Source organism: Mirounga angustirostris, unplaced genomic scaffold, assembly GCF_029215605.1.
Source record: "Mirounga angustirostris isolate CCGP_5_RB_7025 unplaced genomic scaffold, mMirAng1.0.hap1 SCAF_2, whole genome shotgun sequence".
NCBI lineage: Eukaryota > Metazoa > Chordata > Mammalia > Carnivora > Phocidae > Mirounga > Mirounga angustirostris.
The window spans coordinates 103,012,783-103,037,381 of record NW_026991710.1 but is presented as its reverse complement, the minus strand read 5'-3'; the positions used below and the strand labels follow the sequence as shown (position 1 = coordinate 103,037,381).

The window sequence follows — 24,599 nt, the reverse complement described above, 5'->3', positions numbered from 1 at the left end:
TCTCCATAATAATCCTAAAAGGTACAGACTACCATTATTGCCATTTTACAGATGAGAGAAATGAGGCTTTAAGAGGTTCACAGTAGTATAAGAATTTAAACTTGATGCTTTCTCAAAACCATTATGTATATAAAATGCCTGGCTAAATGCCGGGCTTCTGTGATTGTATACAAGGCAGACATTATAGTACAACATGGGTCTCAATATGACAACTAGCCTGCAACCTGGTATACATAACAACCACATAACGCCCACATAACAACCTCCGAGGCACTCCGCCTTTCTATTTCCTTATCTGTGTAATAAGAAATTGGACAAGATCTTTAAAGTACCTTCCAGGTCTGAACTTCTACAGCTTTAGACTTATTCTTAATAACAGAATTAAAGATGATTAGAATTCTTGCATCATTTTAGCTGGCTAATGCCCGAAAGGACTGATAATCATAGTATTTGTAAAACAGAAAGGGGTTTGTAAAAGTGTAAAAGGCTTTGGAATGTTAGTTGCTGGTCTTGGAATTTGTCTTCAATCTCAGGCAATTATTTATGTTACCAAGAGACAATAAAGCAAAAACTCTATAACATTTTCTTTTTTTCATTTGTCTTAACTAGCCACGTACAATAGAAGTAGCCAGACAAGATAGTATATAATGTCACTCAAGAGTGAGACAATCACAAATGAAATAAAACTGAGTGTTCTGATAGCAAGTATGAGCACCTTCTCCCCAAACCACCGTATGGACTCAGTGATGTAACTTTACGGTTTCTCTAACAAGAAAGCATACATTTTTAAAGCATGAGGGACTCAAATGACAATGTTTTATTTTATTTTATTTTTAAATATTTATTTATTTATTTTAGAGAGAGAGTGTGTGTGAGCAGGGGGAGGGGCAGAGGGAGAGAGAGAATCCCAAACGGACTCCATGCTGAGCATGGAGCCTGATACGGGGCTTGATCCCAGGACCCTGAGATCATGACCTGAGCCGAGACCAAGAGTTGGACACCTAACCGACTGAGCCACCCAGGTGCCCCAACATGGTATTTTAAAACATAACACCAAACACCTGTTAAGCAACATCCTCCTGGCCACTAGAAGGCAGAAGCACAATATGCTATCCCTTAATATAAAATGATCTTGTTTATACCTGGATGGGAAAACATGTTTATCACTCCTAGGCTAGTCAGAGACCATTGCATTTTCATTTGAAAAGAAATGGACAGGTGGATTCTGTTTCATTTGTCCAAGGAAAAAAATGTCTTCTTCAAATGCCGAAGTGCCCCCAAAGACAAAGTTTTTTGCTCCTAATGAGAACAAAGAATTTTAACTGTACCATAATTTGGGTGTTTCTTTATAGCAACTCCCTATATACTGATTACACCTAACCTGTATTAAGGTAGGTTGTCATCCTTGTCATCAACTAGGAAACTGTTATCCTTGTTTCTCTCTTTTTGGCCCCCCAAATAACTTAGTCTGGCCCAAACCTCCAGTATTGCAACAATTTCTCTTTCAGGAATTCCAAAGCCTATTTAAAACTATAGATTATTTTTCCTGCTCATTAATAGAAGAGGAAATCCTGACCTTCAGTCAAAGCCACAGAAAAGTATTTGGTGAATCACCATAAAACACAAGAAAATATGTAATGACTTCTCATCTTCAGAAATTGCTTAACACTTTGCTTGCAGTTCAGGACATAGGAGATTATTTGCAGAAGAGAATAAGAACAACAAGAGGTAGATTTTCTCAAGTTAGCAGAGGGGAAGCAGGGAGGGTGCACACCACTCGTGTGTGTGTGTGTGTGTGTGTGTTAATTTAAAGGAAGTCTCACTTTCACAGGAAAACCACCCGCAGTAGTAAAGATGATGACTCTGACCCACCAGGTTGGCAGTTGGGTGCAGATTCTTGGGAAACCAGTCTCTGTGGTTCACCTCACTGCCTGATAATGACAGGCCCCTGCCTTACCCTCAACCCTGAGAAAGAAAAAAATCAACACTAAAAATAAGAAGAAAAGGGGAGTAATGTCCTTGCCAGTGCTAGGAGCCAAGAGGCCTCGAAAGAGGCCACTGGATACCCGACAATTTATTGCCCATTTCCACCCATAGGAAGCTGGGCTGGGCACTTGCCAAAGGGAAAGAAAAAATAAAAAGTGTTCTCCATCCTTCCTGTTTACATTAATAGAACAGAGTCACGTACATCATTCCAACTCTATTATTTTCCCCTTCTACATAGAGTAGTTTTTTTAGGTCAGAGCTCTTAAGAAAACGAACGTTAAATTACATCTTCAAGTTTTATACCCCTACCTTTCATCTATCTTTTGCTTTCTTCTGTCACTCAACTGAATTTATAGAAATAGAAGACTGTTTTAACCATCTTATCTAAGGGACCATGTTTTCTTACTTGAATGGACATAAGTTAAACAACTAGAAGTTCCCTTAGCCTGATATTCCAGAGTGAACCAGCTATTTATTGAGATTGAGTTTACATATATTAAAACAAAAACAAAAACAAAACTTCTTCCTGCAGGGAAAATAAGGTCAAATTCCTAGGATAAGAAACCATAATAAATTTAACTTTACTGCAGAAGCCAGTGGTTTGAGGAAAGCTCAAACCCAATCCCCAGTCCTCTAAATCATTACATCTTTAAAACAAAGAAAGTAAACATTATTTTTGACACACAATTATTTGTGTACTTCTCTGAGAAGGAATTTTACCAGATGAAAGGGTTCCCCTAAAATCAAAAGAACCTGACTTATAGCTTGTAAAGCCTGCAAAGGGATGGGGTGCTGTCATAGGGAACTTTTTTTTTAACTTTTTGTATACACACTTGAACTCGCTCCCCATGCCCTACCCCCAGTCTCGGGACTCAGCATCACAGCTTTCTCTCGGTTGCTGCCAAACTTCCAGACCCCTGCTTTCTGGAGGCTTTCATCACTCTGTTCCCTCCACCCGGATAGGCCTTTCCTCCTCCCTTACCTACTCCCCTTGCTTCTCCAACCCTATCTTATTTTTCTTGTTTTGGTGTAAATGTCACTTCCTCAGGAAATTCTTCTCTGAATTCCCAGTCTGTATTAAATCCCATCCTCCTGCCGCCCTCACCCCCACTCCCCATTATTTGCTCTCATGCCCTTATGTTTCATAGCCCTTAAGACATTTGTGATAAATTAGTTCTCTGTGTAATCATATATTTAATGGCTATGTAATTTTTATGTAATGCCTGCCTTCTGCACTTAATAAACTCCAACACAGCAGGGGCCATGTCTTTCTCGTTGCTGCTAGCGCGTCATGTAAATACTCAATGAACTGCTCTGAATGATTGACTAAAGGTTGGCACGAGATATTCCTTACCATTCTATCCATATCATTTTTTATTTTCTGGGAACGCTAGAGAATAGGACTGGGAATATTTCATCAGAAATCATCCTATCTGAAGCAAAAGCATTAAAAAAAGGAAACCAGTCCATGAATCTCTGACCTACCAAGAAGGAATGGCCAGTAAAGGAAACCTTGCCAAACAGAGGGCCGCTGATTGGGAGGGATGATAAAGCTAGAAAGGCCAGTTGGGGGTGGGAGGGCCAGATTATTCAGACTTTAATATGTTAGAAACAATCAAAATCATCTGCATAATAAAGGGACATGATGGAGTTGTGAGATTATTTCAGAGGCAAAATGCAATATTGATTCAAAGTGTAGAAGTTGAAGGCAGCAACTAATCCAGAAACTAAAATAGTATGGTTTTGATTCAAGTAAGATCTCAATTATTATGGCAGGAGTGGAAACAGGAAAGACTAGATTATGAGATCAAGAAAGAAGGTTTGATAAGACTGGGTAAGGGAGGAGAGCTCAAAATTCTTAGAGACATCAAGCCCAGTGGAATGGAGTGGGGTCCATCATAAAGAGGTCCTCCCTCTGGTCTCAGTTCTCTGGGTGACCTTGAACGGATCATTTAACCTCTTCAGCTTCATCTTCTTCATCTACAAAATGGAAAGATTGGACCAGATGATCAGCAACATTTAGCATTCTCTGAATTCGGCTATTCACGGAAACCAGGGAGTCAGCAAGGGTCATGGGTTGGGCAAACAAATCAATGTGTTTCCTGTTGGACATGTCGAGCTGGAGATAAAGTCAGACGACCAGAGAAAGATCTCCAGCAGGCACTGGGAATACTGGACAGCTGAGCCTCAAAGAAAATCAGGCCGGAGATGCAGATTTGAGAATGGGGGGCCTCCAGGTTTAGTTGAAGTGTTGGGCATGAAATAAAATAGCAGAGAGAGATTGTGAAGAGACAGAAGAGAGTGGCCAGCTCAGATCCTCTGCAACGCAGGGAACCCCAACCACAGGTCCCTTGTGGCCATACATCTCCCCTGAGGGTAAAGGGATTAATTTCTGTTCCAGGACAGAGCTTCTGATCCCATTGTACACCTGCACCTTCTTTCATTCGGATCGGTAGTGAATTGTCACTGGTAAGCAAGGTGGGAATCAAAGGTACTAAGAACTTGCATTCCCTATTGGTTCCCACGGCAAGTAGAGAACCCCTGGAGTCGTGTGGCAAGGCAGAAAGACTCTGTGGCCTCTAGTGGTCTCCACTAAAAAGTCATTTAGCTCTGCTGCCCTCCCTCCCCAGATGCTCCCCTTCTTGGACCACTGTGGAATTACCCCGAGGCCACCCAGACCATGGTGGGACAGCAGAGTGCACCACATCGGTGTAATGCCTCAGTGGTGGTCCTGGGAAGAGAATCCTGGTCCTCTGCCTTTCCATCCAATTCTGTTTCCCAGTGATCATCTCACCTATTTAAAGCATATGTGCTACACCTTTAAAATTCCCTTTGCCCTTAACTGTGAATAGTGTTTCCTTGTCCGCTGTCATCCTACCAGAGAGGGAGCTTTGTGCTGTTGGACAAAACTTGCACCCTTGAGCAGCTAAGAGCTCACTTTCCTCCAGCGATCCGCAGGCAGGCAAACACTGCCAAGGGCATGATTGTATATCGGTTCTCCTTGAATTGCATATAGGAATATTGTTGCTATGTGACCTGAGCCAAACAATCCAAGTCACCTGACATCCTCCATCCAACATTTAGGAGTCATCAAACTTAATTTCCCCTTTGTGCAATAAAACACCAAGAGGAAGCTTTAATAGATTGTATTATGTAACGGTTCTATAAAAATAGCAGGCCAGCGCTGGAGCACTTCCTTCCTGGGGCCCAGTAACCTATGCTGAAAGGATACACACTGGTTGCCCAGGCAACCATGAGAGATGACACTAGGGAAAAAAACAGCAACAAAAGGGCCATTTTTTGGCTCAGTCAAATGAGGTCTGGCTTCAAGCTTGTGATACAGTGAATACAGACAGCCCAGCAAAGAGAGAAGAACCAGTTAGCAATTCTACTCAGGCACCAGTAGCCCTACAAAGCTGCCCCTGCTTTCAGTTTTTCCTCCCTTTTGTTTTTTTAAAGAGGAAAAAAAAAAAAGGCCCTCCCCTAGTAATTTCATTTTTAATTTAAAAAAGCAAAATCGTTGATGGGAGTTGAACTGGGGCAATTGGTACACAACATCTATTCTATTTTTTTCTTTCTCTTCTCAGGAGCTCAAAAAATAATTTCAGTTACATGCAATTGTCTTTTGTTTTCTCCCACTATGTACGGGATCTGATTACACAGGAAGCAACTGGTTTAATGGCAATAACCTTTATAAACAACCTCTAAATAAAAAAATAAATCAGGGACACTCAAAGCAATAACTCATTTTAAAAGTGAATAATAACCATTTCTGGGATCCCTCCTCACAGCAGACATCAAAGGACTTTGTTTTAATAGACTATAATCTCCTCTCTCCTGCTGTCCTGAATTAGAACCCCTACATTTTATTATCATCATTACCATCATCATTATTATTGCCTCACAAAACAGACTGCCATTTTAATTTCAGAAAACTGGTTTTCTCTGTATTCTTCCAAAAAATGTCTTCTATCTGTCCTGTCTCTTCGGGCTCTGTTCCTACCTCTTGCCGCCCTGCATCACTTCATTCAAATCCTCACAGCATCTTGTAATCATGTGCCTGCTTGGCAATTCTCTAATATTAAGACTGTCTTCACAGACTGAAGGAAAGTGGAGATTTAGAAATTATTCATTTATTTTTATCAATATATGTTGCCAAACTCAAGATTCTTGTCTCTGAAGAGTACCATTTAAGGCAAAAGTCCAGCTTCTGCCATAAAGGCAGTCAAATCATCTCTATATAACACATCTGGGTCTCCCGCAGATGGATTTAGAGATAGATTAATCCTTAAACATCAGATGCCGTTGAAACACAAAACATCCTTTATTATCAAAGTTACAAACTTCAGGCTTAAGTCCTTTAAGACCTAGTACCCTGTATCTTCGGAGAAAACATACCCAGAATGCATGTGCCTTAAAATTACTCAGTCTTATTTTCCTTTTGTGCTAAGGGTTTTGAAATCAACAGGATTAAGTTGCAGATAGTTGGGTGTTATCCAGATCTTTATTTTGACTCTAAAAAGGATTGAAGGAGGCTTTGATGAAATGGACATAGTGTTAGCATTCAATAGGAGCTAAACTCCAGGGGAGAAGCCTGTCTTCAAGGAATAGAACAGTGTATCTTGCTTGGTTTTCTGGTCTGTGATTTCAGTCTACTGACACTTAAAAGTACATGGCACAAAATAAAGAGTACAGGGGTTATAAAGCTTGGTATATGTCATTAAATTTATAAATCCTTTTCAGTTATTGAAGAAATACTAAATAAAATTAAGCAAGGATAAATATTTCCCAAGCTTCAAGTTCTCAATTTAGCATCTCATCTGATTGCTTCCTGCGTGGACCATGTCAATATGAAGGATGATGTTAATCACATGGCCATTCCGTTGAGAGGTTACAAAATGGACAGTAGGCTATGTATGTTTCTACAGGAGGAACAGTACATAATAAAGTATGAGATAAAGTCCCAGTACTCACAGAAGCTTGCTGTTCCTCCTTGAAGGAACTCACAGTCTGGATTGGGCTTTAACACATAAACTTAAACAAAGATAACTACCACTACTGGGGACTGGGTAAGCATTAAAGAAGTACCACATGTAACAGATGCCAAGGCAGCTTTTTGGATAACAGAGATCTGCGTGGGCTGGATAACCCAGGGAAGGCTTCAAGGAGCACTGGGAACAGAGACTATCTTGAGAAAACAGATAGAATTTAAGCAAATAGAGAGAAGGGAGATTGAGAAGGGAGAAGGCAAAACCAAAGGGGTCCAGATACTAATAGCCACAGCACATTCAGAGTGCTGTGGGTAAACCAAGTGCTTGGAGGTGAAAATAGCAGGCATGGAGGAGGGAAAGGCTGGAGGAGAAAAGGCAGGGAATGGTATTGCTTGGATTTATAGGAAAGAATATATAGATCATTCAACATGTAATATGGAGATACAAGGAAACCTAGCCATCATTTTCATGCGATTTGGGGCAAGACTCAACCTCTGCTTGCCCCAATTTCCTTGCCTATGAAATGAAGATCATAATATAGTAATAATGACACCAACGTACAGTGCATTAAATGGGTGCAAGTTGTCTCGTTATCCAGGGGCCCCTAGTTTACATTTTAATTTCATTTACTATCCCATTTCTATGTTGATTTATTCAGCCTCAAGTTGTGACATCCATTTGGTGAGACTAGATACCCCCAAACCAGCCATGGTTATGTCCTTTTTAAAAGATCAACTGAGGGGGCACCTGGGTGGCTCAGTCGTTAAGCGTCTGCCCTCGGCTCAGGTCATGATCTCAGGGTCCTGGGGTCGAGCCCTGTGTCTTGCTCCCTGCTCAGTGGGAAATCTGCTTCTCCCAATCCCACTCCCCCTGCTTGTGTTCCCTCCCCCACTGTCTCTCCCTCTGTCAAATACATAAATAAAATCTTAAAAAAAAAAAAAATCAACTGAGGGGCGCCTGGGTGACTCACGTGGTTAAGCACCTGCCTTCAGCTCAGATCATTATCTCCAGGTGCTGAGATCGAGCCCCGTGTTGGGCTCCCAGTTCAGCAGGGAGTCTGCTTCTCCCTCTCCCTCTGCCTCTCTCACTGCTTGTGCTCTCTCTCAGATGAATAAATAAAATCTTAAAAAAAAAAAAATCAACTGAGGGGAAGAGGAAAAAAATCAACTGAAGAGTTAAAGCCAACACACTCTTCCTGCTGGTCAGCAGGAGGGAAGAGACCTGGCCTGAGTAGGGCTATGTCCAAATTATGTGTCCCCGGAGAGATCACATAATTTACCCACTGACATTCTCATCCAAGGGCAGCCAAGGGGAGAAAAGGGTAATGGGGTCAGATCAGAATGTACCCCCCCAGCACTTTATTTGCCCCCTGGCTAGACAGCACTCTGACTTACTGTTTGAGGTTCCTGATCAACTGCATCAAAGGTAGTAGTTGCCCGGAACATGGACTCCGGTTTCATAGGCTCCTGGAATGGCTCTGACCGCAGCAGGAGTGACTCACTTTCCAACTTTGGCACTCTGTCAAGAGCCCCACAATACAGAAGAGTCCCTTTGCCCATTTCTTCCGGAGCATCTCAATTTTTAGTAATGCCTCCCTCATCCCTGTTGCACATCAAGCCATTGACTCATGGAACCGCTTACGTGTGACCCACTTCGTTTTGCTTACTTAAAGATTGTTTTCGTGACTTTTAGAAAGCCATGCTTGCATCTGGGATGTGTAATTCTAAGTCAGAGAAAGACAGTTGTTATGTATTGTTTAAAATGTGTTTAATAAAAAGGAATTTCTTTGAAAACATCAGGCCAAGCTTATGATGTAAATTTGCTGTCTGTAAATTTACAGTGTAGTGACAGAAACTATAACACAGTATGTTAATTGATCAATGTTGTAAGAAACATTCACTACAGCAATGAAAGAGTATATGGTGTTTTGTTTAAAAGACATTAATTCAAGATGAGAAATAAGATGTTTTTCATTTGGGTAATTTTCCCTTTTATGGTGTTTTTTCTTCTTTTTTATCCGTCTATTTTTACTAACTTTACTATAAATGTCTTATGTGATTAGAAATGAAAAATCAAATCATATGACTTTAGACTAGCCAGCAGGTGATTTTCAACTGAAAATTTCATCTCTCAACACCAAAGATCTTTCCTATGGCCCTTCTTGCAGACCTAGAAAGGTGACTTCAGGCGTGTTCCTGAGGCTGAGCAAGCCCAAGTCTGATATGATAAACTCACCTCTTCCTGATCCATTTAATATCTTGTTGCTTAAGACTAATCAGAAATTAACCCCAGCCTCTTGCTCTGGTCCTTTAGAAAAGGAAAAGTGAAGCTTAAAAGGAGCACTTTTCTTAATGTCACCAAGTTCACAGTTCACATTCCCATATGGGCTCAGGGACAAAGACAGCAGGTCTTTTCAAAGACCTCACCTTGGTTTTGTGTTATGTAAATTCTACCTAAGACTTTCCTTAGTACAAAGCAAATCCGGGGACTTGAAACCTATGTTGCTCCCTAGCATCAGGGGAAAAGCCACTTGGAGTAGTATTCTAATCACCTAGTCAGTAAATTATTACTGAGGATCTATTCTGATCGCTGTGGGGAAAGGAGGACAGAGAATACATCCCCACTCTGCCTCCAAGGAGCCTAGGCCATAGAAGGCCAGATAAAACTTGAAACGTACCCTACCGTAAGAAAACTGCCCAATGACACAAGCATGGCATGGCCATCATTAGTGCCTTTCTCTGATGTTTCTGGGCTATAATCTTCCAAGCATTTGGTAGGATCATTCTTCCCTGCCCCTTTGAAGTTAGCTGTGGTCATTGGATTCGCTTTGGCTAATGAAATGTGAGACAAAGTGATGGGCATCACTTCCAAATAGAAGCTTTAAGAACCAACACACAATTGGGGTGTCTGGGTGGCTCAGTTGGTTAAGCATCCAACTCTTGATTTAGGCTCAGATCATGATCTCACAGTCATGGGATCAAGCCCTGCATTGGGCTCTGCACTGGGTGGAGGAGCCTGGCTTAAGATTCATTCTCTCTCTCCCTCTGCCCCTTTGCCACACCATGATCTCTCTCTTTCTCTCTCTCTCTCTCTCTCTCAAAAAAAAAAAAAAGAACCAATACAAGATTCACTACATCCCCTTCCTCCTGCCACAGTGACCTGTGTCATTCCAGTTAGTGAAGGCTCTGGCAACCTTGAATATGAACAATGTGAAACAGAGTTCTGCCAGCCTGAGATGGACATGTAGTGTGGGAAAGAAATAAAATTTTCTGGGTTTAATGCAGTAACAATTTGGGGTTGACTTTTCCTGCAACATAACCTAACTTATCCTAATTAATACACAGGAAATTTGCACACGTTATGTTCTACACTCTTATTATCTCTATTTTACAACTAAAGGCACTGAGTCATAAGAAAAGAAGCTCATCCATGGTAGGTCAAATGGGGATTGTTACACCTATACTCATTTTATATTTAAGGAAACTGAGTCTTACATATGAAGTGAACTCCTAAGGTCACACAGTAAGTAAAAGACTCAGTATTCAAAGCTGTTCTCTTTTCATAATGCCTTGCTATAAGTGGTTGTGGCCAAACACTTGGTTTAGCAAGGGGTTGGCCTAAGTGGAAAAGATCACCCCCCCTCAGAGCTAATAGGGGCAGCTTTCAGAGAACTAGGACCTGCTGTGGGCTCAACTGGTCAAGTTTGCTAAGAATGCAAGGGTTGGAAAAACAGCACTATGCACAGGTGGAAGTATAGGAAGACCATGTGGCAACACTGCATCCAGGTCCAGATAGAGGGGTAGTGGTAGGGGATTCAGAAAAGGCAGACTGGGGACAGTTTATATAAATTGGTGAATGTCGTCCTTAGGAGTTTTATCTGCAGGCAACTGGGAGACATCAGATGACTTAATGAAAATGGTGGATCGGCATATTAATTTAGCCACATCTCTCAGAGTAGACCAGAGTCAACAGGGACCAATTAACCATTCCAATCATAAGGTTTAAGGGCTTGAATAGCATTTAGCCTTTGCAATAGACAGGAGAAGATCAATGTAATACAGCACATGAAGGAAGAATTCTACGACTAGGTTCACTGATTGGTGGAGGAGAAGTAGATGGTAATGGGTATGCAAATATCTGTGTTAGGGAGAATGCAGCTTTATAATTGTGTCCAAGGGGAATCTGCAAAATCGGATACTACCTATTGGACAAATATTATCTATTTTACTAGCAGCCAAGACCCAGGAATTCTAGAAAAATAGACTAGTGGTATAGTCAAGAAGGCATGGATTTTCGTAAAAGATTAGCTTGCACTTACTACTTAACTGACCTTGGGAAATTTGGTTTAACCTTTAAAAATCTTAATGACTTCATCTTTAAAATAGAGTTAGTAATACCACCTCAAGGGATCAAATACACTGGTATATACAAGGACCTTGAAGGTACCTAGTGAATAGCAGTACCCAGTAAATATCAGTTTCTTCCATTAGCGTTCCAAACTAGATGGAGGTACATATTATTATGCAATGTTGTTTAATACTCCCTGAGAACCTGCAATGTGGATTCATAAATCTTGAGTTGGAGAAAATACTCTGCAAATACCTCTACTCATTTTTCCCAATGTATTTTTTTTCTAAAATCACTTACTACTAACTTAGTATTATTAGCAGTACTTTAAGAATTAAAAATTTTAGACAACACAGTGAAGTTCCTCCTTGGCCACTTAGCAACATAGAAAGAGCTGAATTAAGAACCATGAAAGGTCATTAAGCCTTTCCCCAGTTTAGAAGATATCTCATAACAAGTATCAACCATCATGAGCAGAATGATCAAAGAGAAGAGGCTAGATGTATTACAACTCCCTCAGCTATTCATCCAAGATAACAATACTCAACTGCTGTGGAAAATAGATAACATCTGTTGTAACTTATGACAACCTGTTACTACTACCTCCTTTCCCAAAATAGATACACATAAACGTGGGCAGAGAAGCATTTAAAAGAATGGTGGTCACAGTATATCAAACATAGTTCACATTCTGATCCAACAGCCATATAATCACCAACAAAGTCCCTTTTCAAGGAAGCAATACTTGGGGAAAACAGTCTTTTAATAGGACAAACATACCCATCCTAGCAGTTACTGAAGCTCATGTGCTCAAGACTGAGTCCAGGTTTACATATTACAAATACTGAGCAAATACACATTGTAAATAATTTGTGTCCCTGTGCATTTCATTAATTCCCATAACATCATAAATAGTTGCTATACATGTTTTAGACATAATTTTAGTCTCTACGAAATAAAATTACTTTGAAATTCTTTGTCATTGTAGGAAGGAATTTCAGAAAGTATGATGATGCTGGTGCTGTGGGTTGCTTTGTTGTATCAAGTATAACTTTCTTAAAGGCTTGAGACGTTCTCAGTTTCCGGGGCAATGGTATAAAGTAGCTCCAAGAAATATTGCAAGATTAATTCATTTTTGAGCCATCAGTCGGCATCAAGGTAAATAATTGGGTAAATAAATATTATTTCATTAACATAAATTCCCATGCCAGATAAATTAAATAAATTCTTCAAATCAATTTCCATGCCAAAAGGGGAAAAGGGCAATCAGTGGTTCTGGTGCATTTATTTAAGATGTTCATCGTGTGCATCTTACAAAGTAGAACTGAGCTACCTCTCATCTTTCCTAAGTAGAACAACCTTGTCTTCCCTAGACCTTGACGTGTTCCAGAAGGAAGAATCAGATCACCATATCTTCTGAATACGAAAATTTCACAGCCTAACCACTCTTGTTCACTGTGGCCCAACACACCGTTAGAAATAGGCAGTATATTCTACCAGTGTTTCATTCAGACATTAATCTCTTTATTACCTAAAAGAATCAAATTGTCCTAACCTGGAATTCAAATGACAGGAAAAACAAAATAGTTCTGAATAGCAAAGCGAGTTATCCAATAGCTTTGTTTTTTAAAAAATAGGGTATCTAGTAACTCAGGGAAGAACATATTCTTTAAACTGTAAAATTCTTTTGAATAAATCAGTTGTAGTTTAATGAGGTTTCCCTGTAGTTCATCTTCATTGAGCGTATTATAAAAGAACATCTGCAAAACTCTGACTTTCAAGAATCCAACTATTCTCACCTCTGTCATGTTAGTTGTTTGTTATCACAAGTGTAACATGTTTTTCATAAAAGATAACTACAATAAAATTGATTATTCTATAATAACTAAGAAAAAGAATGGGGAAAAATTAAATCTTAACAGGAAAAAAGATTCTATCTGACTAATAGCATTATTATTAATAAAGCATGCAAGAAGGAAACCAGAAAATAACTTGTTAATTAGATTGCTTCCAATTAAGAATTTTCCAAAGGATATCATAGGCTTCAGTCATGACTAGTTCTTAAATTATATATGTTTACAAGCACTGTGGTATTTTTTTAAAGTTTACCAATAACCTAAAAAGCTCTGGGCACATATACAAAAAATAATTTTAAAAATGCCACAACTAAATTAGATTCTGTGGTAAAAAGAAAATCTAAACCTTAAACTACCCCATAAAAGAGGAGGAAAGAAAATAACCCAGCTGGATAGTCACAGAATGCCAAACCAAAACTATATACTTTTGTCCCATGCCCTGAATGCCAAAGAACTTGGGATGAAAACAACCACAAGTAACCGTCGTGCCACCTTCTACCTTACACAGTCACACTGTTGGCAGACAACCCCTACACGCGGTGTTCCAGCAATAATCATATGTATAAGTCTGGTCCATCGCTTCTTCAAACAGAGGAATGACATATAGGCTTTATCCCATCTTTTCTGATGAGAGAGTCAAGGTCCAGGTCTGAAACCACACCCTAGCCACTTCCTATCCTCAAACACACTGGCCAGCAAAACATTTGGGAAATGGGCCAACTGGAGATGGAAATCCTACAACCTCAATTTCCTTCACTTCTGGTCTAGTCATTTACCAGAACTGTAACCAAGTAGTAAAATGCACTGGTTTGAGTTCCAGCTTTTTTTTTTTTTTTTTTTTTTTTTTGCTTTCCCTCTCCCTACCTTCTGGTAGAGATGCTCATGAACTGTCAAATCTCCAAGAGGCAGGGAGCCAGATAATAACCGTAAGCCGTGCTGGATGAACTCCCTCAGGTAATCAAGAGATAGCTGTGGCTCCTGGAGGAAGCCAAGAACATAAAGTACATAGGATTCTATAAGAACAGCTGAGCTACAACTCCAGCAGGAAGCAAAACACTTTGTGGAGGAGATCAGGTTGTAGGACTGGATAGCCAATAAGACACACCCATTCTAAATGCCTCTAGTCCTTGAATTTATTTTTTATAATGCCTATAGTCCTTTTAAATATCAGATCATAAAGCATGGTGTGACACATTTCATCAAAGTCGCCTGGGGCAGAGGATACAGAAAAATAGAGAACTGGAGAGGCACAGTGAAGAAATTTCAGTAGTGGACAACCTTTTACATCTACTTTTCCAAAGTATACGAGGAAAACTGCTACTTGATTTGTGCTTGATTTATATCATAATAAATACAATAATGTCAATAAAGCTCTAACAGGGCCCCTAGCTTGGGTAGATGGTCAATAAATGATATCAACTGGATTTATTCATTCCACAGTGCTGACTGAGAACCTACCATCTGCCAGGCAGTCTGTTGGACACCAGGATTAAAGAGATTAAAAAACCTATTTCTTGCCTTCAGGGATCTCTTTAGCCCCATGATGATAAAGGTCCTCCAGAGCAAAACCATACCAGAAACATACTAAGAGTATGAAAATGGCCAGACTCCAAGATTGTGTGAAATTCAATGTGGAAATGCTTCTGAACAGCACAACGGAGGCACCGTCTTAACACCTCTTACAGTTGCACATCTTAGCAGACAAAACTCATGGTTTTGTTGATTAACACTCCTGATGGTTGACTACAACCATTTCCTTCCATACTTCATGATACTATACTACTTCAGAACCAGGAGGAACCTAGAAACGTTGACTTCTCATTTTAGAAATGAGGCTCAGAGAAGTAGAGTGGCATACTCAATCTCAAGTGTCTATTAACACAGCAAGTGCAAAATAAGGAAGAGAATGAGAGAGGGAGACAGGAAGGGAAACAAGTATTATTTGCTGAGGGATGACTATTTTGCCAGACATTATTGTTAGGCTATCAACATCTAATGCTTATAACAAAATACAGCAAGGTAGATATTATTACAGATGAGGAAACTAGGCTCAGATAGGTTAAGTGACTTGCCCAAAGCCACACAGCTAATAAAAAGGAAAACATGTCCACTCAACACCTCACAATACTATCACAGCCCCCCTTTATCAAGGCTGCTCTTTTTACAACTGCTTCTTTGGAAAAGAAGTTGGCTCCCCCTCCTTGGTAGGTTCTTAATTGCTGCTGACTTTGAATCTTCAGGACTGGTGTGATGAAAGAAAGAAAAAAGAAAAGAGAAGAAGAGGAGAAGAGAAGAAATAAAGAAAAAGAAAGAAAGAAAGAAAGAAAGAAAGAAAGAAAGAAAGAAAGAAAGAAAGAAAGGGAGAGAGAAAGAAAAGAAAGAAAGGGAGAGAGAAAGAAAAGAAAGAAAGGGAGAGAGAAAGAAGAAAGAAAAGGAGAGAGAAAGAAAGAGAGAGAGAGAGAAAGAAAGAAAGAAAGAAAGAAAGAAAGAAAGAAAGAAAGAGAAAGAAAGAAAGAAAGAAAGAAAGAAAGAAAGAAAGAAAGAAAGAAAGAAAGAAAGAAAGAAAGAAAAGAAAGAAAGAAAGAAAGGAAGAGAAAGAGGAAGGAAGGGGAAAATACATTCACTAAAGGTTTGGGATCCTTCCTAATTTAGGAAAGCTGATACTGCTCAGATAACTTCTCCCCCTCATGGTATGCTTCACAGGGTTTTCCACAGAGATTTAATTTTCATTTTCACAATAAACCCCAATATTTACCATGTGCTAGTATTTAGCTTCAAAACCTCAAAATAATCAATCTCTATCATGTTATTGTTCCTCAGCTGCCAGAAATCTCTTCAGAGGCCTTATTGGAAATGTTAGTAATCCTTCAAAATGCCGACTGGCATGGTTCTCAAACTGTTCCGTCACAGCATCTCTAGCACCATCCTCCACGAATGCGTCCAGGAGGAAGTCTTCACTACACGTGTGGGATTAGCTACAGATGAGTGGCTGTAATCTATTTAGGAGGCCTCTGTCAATGCAGAAAGGAAATCGCGGTGTACTCTATTCCCTCAAGACAAAGTGTGTTTACAGGAATTATTGATTAAAAATATTAAAACAACTCCCTCCCGTGCCACTGAGTGCTTTCTTTTCAGTGATTACAGTCACCAGTAAAAGTGGTGGTTAAAATATATCTTAAAAATAGGTACCACGTTTACATTTGAAAATACTTTCAGCAGAGCAGGAAATGTTGAATTGTTTTGACGGCAGTTAAGAAAAAGCAGTTAAAAAAAAAAAAAAACAGCACAGAGAAATTCCTTACCTTAACTGCCATAAATGAGAGTGCATCACAAAAATGTTTTTTAATTTACCAAACTGTAGAAAGAATGGAGAAATTAGAAGTCAATTATCCAGATTCCTAAACATGTTCTCCAGTCGCCAGCTAATTGTTTAAGCCTCCACTTCCTTTTGTCTGTGTGTTGGGTTGGAAGGGAGGAGGAAAAGAGAAAGGGAACACATAGAAAACAGATGTGGAAATAAATATTTATCAACACAAAATCTTGGCAAACTTGATCTTTATATTGCCCTCACACTGTATTTTCCAAGTTTTCGTGTTTCCCCAAAGAATTCATAGCTAGAAAAGAAGATAAAAACCTTTTCTAGATTTTCCACAGCATTAGGGAACCTTCTTTGGAGGATTCTGATGCCTCCCCTTTAATCTAATATTAATAAATATTTTTGACCCAAGGAATTTCTGCCAGAGAAAGGGAGAAATAAAAGGTTCATTTAGCTGGTTTGTCCTGTCCTTGGACTTCCAGGCAGAATAAACAGCACCTTGTGACAAAGGCGGACCACAGGCTGGCCGAGCTCCAGGCAGACACTGGGGGATGCAGTCTGTTTATCAGACAGCACATTGTCTTAACCAGGATGTGGTCCGGCCTTTGTAACAAGAAGTATGCAAATGAGTTTCCCAGAGACCCAACACTCTGCCCCCCCTCCACTGGTGCCTTCAGTAGATGCAAGCTAATGGTGGCTGTCCTGAGAACAGAGCAGAGAGCCAGAGAGACAAGGGCAAAAGGAAGCATCCAGAATTAACCCGATTAGTCCAATACAACTTTTCAAGAAACACACTGTAAAGAAGACAGTTCCAAACCACCCTGCTTCAAGAGGGAAAAAAAAGATCTGTTTTAAATAGGATTGCATGTTTTTTAATGCTCAAAAACTGAAAGAATTTTTAATCTGGCTCATTTATTCTCAGTGCAAGCAAATGCAACGAGGCTTTAAAGTGCTCCATTTTCTCGAAGGAATATTGCATCACCAGAGGCTTCAGAAAAATGCTGCCTACAGTATCTCTATTACCTTCAGTTGCCTCATATATAAAATGGTGCTCATAGTGGTACCTGTGATATTTGATCGCTAGGAGGAATAAATGAGGTAATGAATAGCAAACAATTTAACACCGTGCCCAGCACATTGTCTGGGCTCAGAAAATGTTAGCAGGTTTTATATTATGCACATCATGGAGCGATGTATCACGAAAGCACAAAGAATGACAAAAGTACCAGAGGAGAAGAATAAGAGTGGGAGAGGCAATTATGGAGAAGAAAGAACAGTACACCACTTGCCAGTTTAAAGAGTTTAATGAATTACTAGTTTGTACAGACTTTGGAGTCAGGCAGGCCTGACCTTACATAACCTTGGGAAAATTCCATAATCCCGAGTCTCGGTTATTTACCTGTTGTATGAGTACAACATTTACTTCACAGAGTTATGAGAAGTGAATGAGATAACACACTAAAGTGCCTAGCCCAGTGCCAGCCCATAGAAGCCACTCAATAGTGGCAATGATTTGTTTGTTTTATTTACACAACCCTATAGTTGAGTTCAAATGTATGCTTTGTAGCGGTGAGATATTAGGCAAATTACTTAACCTTTCTGGGCCTCAACTTTCTTATCAGTAAACGGGGGATAATACCTCCTTCACCAGGTTTGCTGTGAAGATTAAGTAAACTGCAATGGCCTTAGATCAGCTTCTGGCACTAAAAGTAGACTAGCCATTATTGGTGGTAATCGTAGTCTCATTTATTACTTGATGTGTACCGTTAACCTCATTTTACTGCTAAATGCAGGGAGGCATGGGATGGCTAGTTGGCATACCTGTGATCCAACGGCCATTTCTGGCCATTACAACTGCACTGGGTATCTTAGCAAACTTTCATATAATCCTAAGCACTGACATTAATTATTCCTCATTACTTCAAGTGATTTCTTCGAAGGAGGCAAATAATGGTTTTCTCTCGATGGTTGGGTTCGCCTTCTTCTAGTTCCCTCACATCACCTGTCACCTGTGAAACAACCTCTCTCTTAATTAGAGTAAAGGAATAGACAACCAATATCAGAATCATTTCAGGAAAAAAATCCAGTCTGACAGATTTCAGTTACATGGTATGTTTTATATTGAAAATGTTTCATCTGCCCAACTCTACATTTCTACAAGCATGATGCCAGATAACCTATATAAGCAAAGGTGGATGGCCCAACTAATACCGTCGTTCCCCCTTATCTGCAGGAGGATACATTCCAAGACTCCCAGCAGATGCCTGAAACCACAGGTAATAAAAACCCTGTATGTATACTGTTTTTCCTATACATATATACCTATGATAAAGTTTAATTTATAAATCAGGCATAGTAAGAGATTAACACTAACTCATAACAAAAGAGAACAATTATAACAATATACTGCAATAAGTTATGTGAATGTGGTTTCTCTCTCAAAATATCTTATTTTACTATACTTGCCTTTCTTGAGATAATGTGACATGACAAAATGCCTGTGTGATAAGATGAAGTGAGGTGAACGAAGGGGGTGTTCTGATGTAGCGTGAGGTTACTACTGACTTTTTTTTTTAGGTTTTATTTTCAAGTAACCTCTACACCGAGGTGTGGCACTCGACCTCGCAACCCTGAGGTCAAGAGTTGCATGCTCCACCGACCGAGACTTTCCGATGATAGGTCAGAAGGAGGATCATCTGCTTCTGACCCAGTCATCTGGGGGTAACTGAAACCACAGAAAGCAAAACCACAGAAAAGGGGACTACCATATACTAATGAAGACATTTCAGGTTTTACTGATATATTTTAATATAAAAAGATTTGTATAATATAAATAAGATGCCTCATTTATCTGCTTTCCTAGCCACCCCCCCATACCTGTAATAGAAAATGTATCATGCTTTGTCGTGATTTCTCTCATTTTCCCAAACTTCCTAACTATTGAGAATTTGAGAGGCATGTCTCTGCCTTATTTGGATCTGTACCTCCTGTGACTAGCACATAGCAGTGTGGCACCAGAAGCCCCTTTGCTTGGGTTCAAATCCCACCTTTACCATTTAATAGCCATGTGACCCTGCACACATCACTGAAATTCTCTGTGCCTCAGTTCTTACAACTATAAAATGAGGGTAACAACAGCCTCAGCCTCAGGAGACTGCAATGAAGATTAAAGACTTAATACGTGGAAAGGGCTTAGAACGGGACTAGTTTGGAGAATCAATAATAGATGCTATATTCTTTCACTGCTACTATTATCATCATTAGTGATAACTGAAAGACATGTTCCTGCTCGTGTACAGCTCACATATTACTGCTTGAGACAGATAAACAAATATATCAGTAAGAGTAATCAGGTAGCGATGTGCGCTGTGATGAACACAAGAAAGGGGACTGTGATAAAATGCAATTGGAAAACTATTTAAATTGGAGGGTCAGAGAAGGCCTCTTGTAAGGATGTGACAATTCAAAGTAATACCAGGAAGAAGCCAGATTTAAGGAGCCACGGAGAAAGAACATTCCACAGACAGGGGAGACTAGCCCCAGAGCCGTAAGCAGGAAGGAGCTTGTCTAGTTGCAGAGCAGAAAGAATGTCAGTGTGGTTTGGCCAGAGTATAGTCAGCGAAGAGGAAAGGAGTGGGAGATGATGCTACAGAGGCAGGTATGAGCTAGAGAATACAATCCGTGTAGAATTGGGGAAAGAGTTTGAATTTTATTTCAAGTGTGGTGAGATGCCTTTGTCAAGTCTTGCAAACTTACGATCTCATTCATATTTTGAAATAATCACTCTGGCTGCTCTGCGGTTTGGAATCAGGGAGATAAATTTGGAGGCTCTTGCATTACTGCAGACCAAAACAAAACAAACAAAAAGAAGGTAGCTTAGATTAGGATGGTAGTAGTGGAGACAAAAAGTAGATGGAGTTGAAGATAAAATTAACAGGATGTGCTGATGGATCAACAATATAGGTCACTGAGGTAAATATACTTACTAAAGGAACAAGATGTTCGGATTGCATTGTACTTTCCTAAAACAGTGCTTTAGGTTTATCTCTAATTTAAAGCACAAAGCAACTCAGGTAAGTCAGAAGTTCTAAAGTGGACACAAGAAGGGATAAAGCTATAAAAATAACATTCCAATAAGTATGGAGGAAAGCTGAAAACATCAGGCCTGGTGGTCCTCTTTCCCCCAGCAAGACCTGCAGAAGGCTGCAAGTCCCTAGGGAAAATCCTCTTACTGTGTAGTGCCTTACCAATGTGATGTGGAAAAAATAGGCGATACGGATTGACAGAGGAAGGGGGCTGGGCCCCTGAACCTGGGGTAGTGGGATAAGAGGGACTTGGAAGGTCCCTTTTGCCTTAGTGACAGGCCCAGAATAATTAGACAGTCTGTTGCATCAACAGAGACCCAGTGTCAGAGAAAGCAGAGACCACAGAATATGAATATTACTCAATCCAATGCCCACACAGCTTAAAACCCAGACAGGATCAGTCCTATCTCAATGCACCCTTGCAAAAGAGACTAATAAGGACACAGAGAACAGTGACAAATCATATTCCAAAATGCCACCTCGAGGAGATGCAGGAAGAGGAAAGGGGCATCCAAAAAAACCTGAGCATTTACCCCAAGGAGCATAAGTAACCCTAAGGAAACTAGGATACCATTAATTGGGAGGTTCTGGTTTTCTTCCTTTACTCTAGCAGAGTAAAGGCTTATGAAGAAAATTAGCTCAAATATAAAAAATAAAGAAGCTAGAACCTGAATAGACATCTTCCCAAAGAAGACATACAGATAGCCAACAGATACATGAAAACAGATACAGGCTCAACATCACTTATTATCAGGGACATGCAAATCAAAACCACAATGAGATATCACCTCACACCAGTCAGAATGGCCAGTATCAGAAAGACAAGAAATAACAGGTATTGGCGAGGATGTGGAGAAATGTGAACCCTCGTGCATTGTTGGCAAGAATGCAAACTGGTGCAGCCACTGTGGAAAACAGTATGGAATCTCCTCAAAAAATTAAAAATAGAATACCATATGATCCAGTAAGTCCATTACTGGGTATTTACTCAAAGAAAATGAAAAAACTAATGCAAAAAGATATTGTCATCCCTATGTTTGCTGTGGCATAATTTACAATAGCCAAGATATGGAAGCAACCCAAGTGTTCCTTGATAGATGAATAGATAAAGAAGATGTGATATACACAAACACACACACACACACACACACACACACCATGGAACATTATTCAGCCATAAAAATGAATGAGGTCTTGCCATTTGTGACAACATAGATGGAACTAGAGGGTATTAGGCAAAGTGAAACAAGTCAGACAGAGACAGACAAATACCATATGATTTCACTTACATGTGGAAACTAAAAAAACAAAACAAATGAACAAACAAACAGACTCATAAATACTTGGAACAAACCGGTTGTTCCCAGAGGGGAGGGAGGAGGGAAATAAATAAAGGGAATTGAGACGTACAAACTTCCATCAAATAAGTCACCGAGATGAAAAGTACAGCATAGGAAATATAGTCAATAACATTGTAATAACGGTATGGTGACAGATGGTGACTACATTATCATAGTGAGCACTGAGGAATCTATAGAATCATTGGATCAATACATTGTACACCTGAAGTTAAAATAATGCTGTATGTCAATTATACTTCAACAATAAAAAAATAAAAAATAATAAAATTTAAAAGCTATGATTTTCTATGTTCATCTAATTTATAAGTATTACATTTATAATACTATCATGAATGTTGATCACAGTAGGAATATTAAAATTAATTTGCAAAATTAAATTCAAACAAAGGTGTTAAAACAAAGAGGAAACTATGATAATACAATCCACAATGAGATTATAATGGTCTTTATGCACAAAATGCCTATATTAAAATTAATAACACATACACTATAGGAAATGCAAAGAAAAGTAGACTAAAACATAATAATAGGAGACTTAATATCACAATATTAGTCCATGGAAAATCAATTTAGACAAAAAACAATTCAGAATGTTGCATTTCAATTACACAGTTGATTAGCATGAACATGATAGATATGCAGAACTTGCTATCCTAATAAAAATAATCAACTTGGGGCGCCTGGGTGGCTCAGTTGGTTAAGCGACTGCCTTCGGCTCAGGTCATGATCCTGGAGTCCCTGGATCGAGTCCTGCATCGGGCTCCCTGCTCGGCGGGGAGTCTGCTTCTCCCTCTGACCCTCCCCCCTCTCATGCTCTCTCTATCTCATTCTCTGTCTCAAATAAATAAATAAAATCTTTAAAAAATAATAATAATAATTAACTTGCTTTACAAGAATTCATGGGATATTTATAAAATTCTGAACATAAATCAAACAAAAAGAAACTAGAAATAACACCACACATATTATCTGAACTGTGACCTCCAGTGATATTAAGCTATAAATAAAAGGGAAGAAGAGGAGAGGACAAGGAGAGGAAGAAAGTCAATCTCATGAAAATTAAGAAATTTACTTTTAATCAACACTTGCATCAAAGAGAAAATCAAAACTAAAATTTCAAAATATCTGTAAAATAATAATGAAATACATTATATATTTTAAAAAAATGGGTGAACCTGAACTCTTACAGCTAAATCTAAAATCATAAACACATTATTGAATAAGAAAGAATGAAAATTAATTGAGCGTTCAAGTCAATATTTAGAAAAAGAACAACAAAATAAAAATAAGGAAGTGTAAAAAGGAAGAAAAAATATTATGCACTAGAAAAATAAAATTACGGGAGCCTGGGTGGCTCAGTCAGTTAAGCGTCTGCCTTCAGCTCAGGTCATGATCCCAGGATCCTGGGATCGAGCCCTGCATCAGGCTCCATGCTCAGCAAGGGAGCCTGCTTCTCCCTCTCCCTCTCCCTCTACCCCTGCTCATGTGCTCTCTCTCTCGTGCTTGCTCACTCTCTCAAATAAATAAAATCTTTTTTAAAAATCTTTAAAAAAAGAAAAAGAAAATTATTTAATGATATTAGAATACCAAAATAAAATAAATAAGAGTATTAGTGATAAATTCAAGAAGAGATTCTTTGAAATAATTAATGAAACAACAAACCATTAGCAGGCCCAACCTAGAAAAAAAAAAAGTTAACAAAATTACAAACAAGGAGAAATAGCCACAAATACAGATGAATTTAAAGCAATCATAAGAGACAACTCAGATGAATATATTTGATCCATGCTTTTTGGAGTTGGTCTAAAACACTTCTTACCTATTGCATTTCTTTATGGTGTCCACATTATCAATATCAAAGCAAAATGTTATAGCAAAACAAAAAAATTTTAACATCCTTCAATCAAGAAAACCTTCAAGATCATTTAAATAAAACCTCTGTGGATTTTTGGTTACCGCTGTTGTCAGTGACAATTTTTTTTTCTCAGAGCTTCTCTCACTGACTGCACTGATTACTTCGTGGTCATAATAATCACTGGGCTACATTTCTTAAGTGATTTTATCCTAAATATAGAATTCTCTAATAGGGACTAAATCCTAGCATCAGCAGGAAATGATATGCTACATATATTCTCATGCCTCCAACCATCCCCAAAACTACCGGTCAAATAAATTCCACCAATTTAGCCTAATTAAAGCTAAAAAGTGTCGTGTGTGCTTTAAATGTCAGTCAATTTCGAGGTAATTATACCTGAAGGCAGGAATCCATCAGGGCCCCTTTCTTTAGAATTAAATTCAGATGGGAAGTGAAGGAGTCAGGGGATATTTGCAAATAATTAGTTCCATTCCTATCTTTCTTGGCTGTTTATTGATGGCAAAAGGTACATTTTTTGAAAGATACAGAAAGATGCTTTTGTGTTTCTCATCTCCATTCCATTTTGCCAACTGGGTCAATTTCATCGTAAATTTATAAGGAACTGAGATTTCAATCTGAAGAAAGAAAATGCAACCTAAAATATAAGCATCAACGCTTACATTTGTAGATTGCTTTATAGCTCTCATAGTGCTTTCACAGACATCATCTCATTTCATTCTCATACCAGTTCCCGAAGTAACGTTATCTTCATCACAGATAAAGAAATCAAAGATTAGAGATT

The 24,599-nt window shown here is 39.1% G+C and overlaps 1 long non-coding RNA gene across 2 annotated transcripts in view; it reads right to left on the bottom strand.

The window, feature by feature from the left end:
* Window positions 1-24,599, bottom strand: part of LOC123848260 (uncharacterized) — a 319,093-nt gene that overhangs the window by 253,136 nt on the left and 41,358 nt on the right. Inside the window, exon 1 of one of the 2 annotated variants that reach the window (XR_010409534.1) lies at window positions 7,948-8,218. The exons of the other annotated variant lie outside the window; for it this stretch is intronic. This is a non-coding gene — a long non-coding RNA (uncharacterized LOC123848260). Of the gene's footprint in view, window positions 1-7,947; window positions 8,219-24,599 lie in introns of those variants that run through there. 2 annotated transcript variants of the gene reach the window in all.